This window comes from Microcebus murinus, chromosome 3 (assembly GCF_040939455.1).
Source record: "Microcebus murinus isolate Inina chromosome 3, M.murinus_Inina_mat1.0, whole genome shotgun sequence".
NCBI classification, from domain to species: Eukaryota; Metazoa; Chordata; class Mammalia; order Primates; family Cheirogaleidae; genus Microcebus; species Microcebus murinus.
The window spans coordinates 45,977,355-45,982,121 of NC_134106.1; positions in this window are offsets into that span (position 1 = coordinate 45,977,355).

Here is a 4,767-nt window from a genome sequence, read left to right on the forward strand (position 1 = left end):
CAAAGAAGTGGAAACAACCCAAGTGCCCATCAATACATGAGTGGATTAATAAAATGTGGTACATGTACACCATGGAGTTCTACTCAGTCACAAAAAACAATGGTGATATAGCACCTCTTGTATTATTCTGGACAGAGCTGGAATCCATTCTCCCAAGTGAAGTATTATAAGAATGGAAAAACAAGCACCACATGTACTCACCATCAAATTGGTATTAACGGAGTAACACTTAAGTGCACATATAGTAGTAGCATTCATCGGGTGTTGGGAAGATGGGGGAGGGGAGGTGGGATGGGTATATACACACCTAATGGGTGTGGTGAACACCGTGTAGGGGATGGACACGCTTGAAGCTCTGACTCAGGTTGGGCAAAGGCAATACATGTAACCTAAACATTTGTATACCTGTAATCTGCTGAAATAAAAAATAATTAATAAAAACAGAGGGAACACATAGAGAATAAAACTAATTTTGAGAAGATGCTTATAATTATGTGATCTTGGTAAAATACTTTCTTTCATGTCTCAGCTTATTAAAATTTTTTTTAATCATGTAAAATGCTGGCATTGGACTAAATCCCTAATTTCCTTCCTGATTTTTAAGACCCTTTCTCCTGTCTGAAATGCTGTCCTTATACAGTTAGTTCCACTTTTATGATGCCATGTGTCCTTGGGCGTTCATAGGATGGATTAATATGAAGTGGATCATCTGTTTTCAGCCTGTTCAGGGTTGTCAGTGGAAACCACAGTACAAGGGGTAAAAGCATCCAGAAGTGCAGTATGCGGTGCTATCTGCAATATTAATGTGGAGGCAGTGCCAAAATAACAAAATGAGGCAAGAAAAAGAGGGGGCCACCCACACTCCTGCAGTGCTTAGTGTTAATAGGTATTTACTAACTTCTTACCGACCTGATGTTTCTTTAGGCAACATATTGTAGATTGAAACTGCTGGGAATTTCTACTCGTCTGAACTTTTGTCTTCTCTACCCTGCCCTACCTCCATTTATAAAAAGTACTGCTTAAAGGGCTATTTGTTAGTGGTGTTGAGCATCATCACCATCAAGGACCCACCATATTTAAGGTGCTCTGTTGGCATTGAGTAAATATTTGCCAATGTTCTAAATGCCAGGGCCTCTTGAGAATGTAAGAGGAATGTTGCTTAGGCAGGAATGGGGGAAGGGAAGAATAACTCCTGTCCCTGAAGCTATGCAGCAAATTTTGGAGGTCTGGGCTGAATGTCTCCAAGAAATGTACCACATTACTAGTGTTTTGATTGTTACTGTGTTGGTGACCTTGAAAGCTTGAGAATTTCAAGCTATCTTGAATCTCTCATGTTGACACTTTGGAGGAGAGCAAGAATTCTCCTCTTCTAGTTTGGGTTTGAATATGTGTTTGCTATGTGTTGACAAAGCAAGTCCTCGACCTCATAATGAGGGCTCAGCAAGTTGCTTCGCGTTTTCTGTTTGTAGCTGCCTCCTTTTGCTCAGCTCTTTTGAAGTACCCATAAAACAAAATAGGCTCATTAAACATGAGGGGGTAAATGAAGTTGGCAGTTGCACCTATTCAAATAGGCTTTCCTCTTTAGATGTTTACACTAAAAAAAAGAAAGAAAGAAGAAAGAAAGAAAAGAAAAGAAAGAAGGAAAGAAAAAAAGAAAGAAAGAAAAAGAAAGAAAAACAGCCACCAGTCAGAAGAAGAATACATGCTTAGAGGCTCTTCATGGCCTCCCGCCTCCTTAGGGTGAGTGAGGGCAGCTAGGCTCTGAAAGGATGTGAGCATTTTGTTCTAGATCTGGCACTAAATAGGTTCACCAAATTAACGTCACAGTGAGAAGCCAAGGTGGCCTTGTCATTGTCATTTCATGTACTAAGTTGGCATATAAGGATGAAGACGATATCAAGCTCCTTTTAAAACAAAGAAGCCCATTTCTTCATGACACTTTACTCCACAGACATGGGCTTTTCTTCTGTGTGCACTCTTGTTGACAAGGAGAAACAATAGCTCTGCCCTGTGGATTGGCTCTTCCCGTGCTTAGGTTTTGTTCTTTGATGAAGCTTTCCCTACACTTTTGGCTCCTTTTCTAGAGCTGCAGAATCCACATTTTAATGAGCTGAAGGGGATGCCAAGATACATAGGGGATGGTCTTAACCCTCAAAACCTTACCGTCAGTCCATGAGGTAACGTATGATGACGCTCAGTAATTCACCATGCAAATGTGAGGTAATTTGAGCTGATCCTCGAAAGATGGAAAATGTTTCTACAGTCTCTGGTTGTGGGAAGGGATGTTCCAAACTGGAGGGATAGTTGAGCAAAGGCACAGAGGTGTTTCCAGTCGGTGGACACTCTCTCTAGTTCTTTTTTTTTTTTTTTTTGAGACAGAATCTCGCTTTCTTGCCTAGGCTAGAGTGAGTGCCGTGGTGTCAGGCTAGCTCACAGCAACCTCAAACTCCTGGGCTCAAGCCATCCTCCTGCCTCAGCCTCCTGAGTAGCTGGGACTACAGGCATGCGCCACCATGCCCGGCTGATTTTTTTTTTTATATTATATATATTAGTTGGCCAATTAATTTCTTTCTATTTTTATGGTAGAGACGGGATCTCGCTCAGGCTGGTTTTGAACTCCTGACCTTGAGCAATCCGCCCGCCTCAGCCTCCCAGAGTGCTAGGATTACAGGCGTGAGCCACCGCGCCCGGCCTCTCTAGTTCTTTTATGTTATTTGGCCTGATCAGTGTTTCACGCTATCGACCACTTGCTTCATCTTGATGCATTCTCTTGGCTTCTGACTCCACACTCCGCTGGGTTTCCTCCTGCTTTTCTGATGGCTCTTTTCAATCTCACCCTCAGGTTTCTATGACCATATATATGCTGATGATGCCAGGCTGCTCTCCTGACTTCAGACCTATATATCTGTCTACTGTTTGCACTAATATATACAACTCTGCATGTTCAAAACTGAGCTCATTATCTTTCTCCCCAAATCTGCATCTTCCTCAATATCTTACCTTGGTGAATAATGTATATCTAGTTATTCAAGTCAGAACCATGGTATAATCTTCACGCCTTTCTCCCCATTACCCTTCACACAGAAAACCATCACAGCCTTTATATTTTATTTTATTTATATATTGTTTGCTATCTCCTGAATCTGTCCAGGTCTTTCTGTCTCCATTGCTATCTCCTTGGGTCAGCTCACCTTCTTTTGCTTGGATGACTGCAGTAGCCAACTGCCTTCAACTTTTCCTTCAGCTCATTCTTTCTCTACATTGTAACCAGAGGAACCTTTCTAAAGCACAAATATGATCATTGTGTTGTTTTTCTTCTTAAAGCCCTCTCATAGCTCCCCTGTGCCCTAGGGATGGTGTCCAGATTCTCAAATAAGACTTACTTGCCTTTCTTGTTCTGCACCTGCTGACCTCTCTTGCTCACCTCTTGCTGCCCGCAAGCCCTGTGGGCTTCAGCCATTTTGAAGTTCACTTGCAGTTCACTAGCCCACCAGGTGAGTTTTCATATCTCCCAGACTCTGTGCATGCATTTCTTTATCTAGTACACCCTTCTTCCTTGCTCTTCCTCTGGTCTCAGCCAGGAAATCACTGCTCATACTGTATTCTAATGACCTATTTACTTGTCTGTATTCCTTTAGGCCAATACTTCTTATAGTCTTGAACATTTTAGATAATCAGTAGACACTTTTTGGATGAATGAGTGAGTGGGAAAGCATGAGGTGTCTTAAAGGAATGGCAGATCACCCAGTTTGACTGGAGTGTAGGATACATAAAAAACAAGAGTGAAAGATACAAAAGAAAGGTGGTTGGGTGTCTTAGGTTGAGTTCCCTGAGCACAAATTCCGAGTTGAAGACTCCAGTGCTGGCAGTTCATTGGGGAGTGCTTTGGGGATCAACTTCTGTGAGGGAGTGAGGGAGGCAGGATATGGCAGAAGAAGTTGAACTGAAATTAAATTGCAGTAGGGCCCTCAGCTGATCCCACGTGGCACTCAGAAGCTGGCATAGCTCTACAAAGTTGTCCTGAATTGAGACGAGGGGGCTGGCCCTTTGTATTCTCACAGCAATCAGTCATGGTGGGCTGCCCCTAGGGAGGGGGAAAAACTCAATCCAAATAGCTTCCTTTGCCAAGGGCAATTTCTAGAGAAGGATTAAACCATGACCTGTCAGAAGCCAACATTGCTGGAATCTGGGGGAACGAATATCCTGGTATAAGAGGATCTAGGTGGCACGCAACAGCATCCATTCCACTCGGCCTAGTTCATGCCAGACTGAGGGATTTATTCTTTATTTGATAGGCCTATTTATTTGCTATTAAAGATGTTTACAGAGAAATCATGTGTGTCAGAGCTGTACTTGAGAAGATTAATCTAGGTGGGGTGCTTAGATTGGATTGAAGGTAAGGAAACTGCAGATAGAGAGGCCATGGAGACGTTTGATATAGTTCAGATGAGCAAATTAAGGCCTGTTGGCTGTGGAAATGGACACGGTGGATTGTAAGAGATACGACGATGCTAGAAGTCACAGCCCCTGGTGACTGACTGAATGGAAAATATGGAAGAGGAAGGAGACTCAGGTGACTTCACAGTTTTGAGCCTGGCTGAAATGTATAAATGATGGTTCTGGTAATAAAAGTTTAAGAAAGATATAGGCGTGACAGTAGATTTGTTGAATTTGCAGTATGGAAGCCACCCAAGTAGAAGTGGCCTATTTTTTGGGAGGGCAAAATGAACATAAAAAGTTCTATGATAGTATGAGGATGTTTATGTA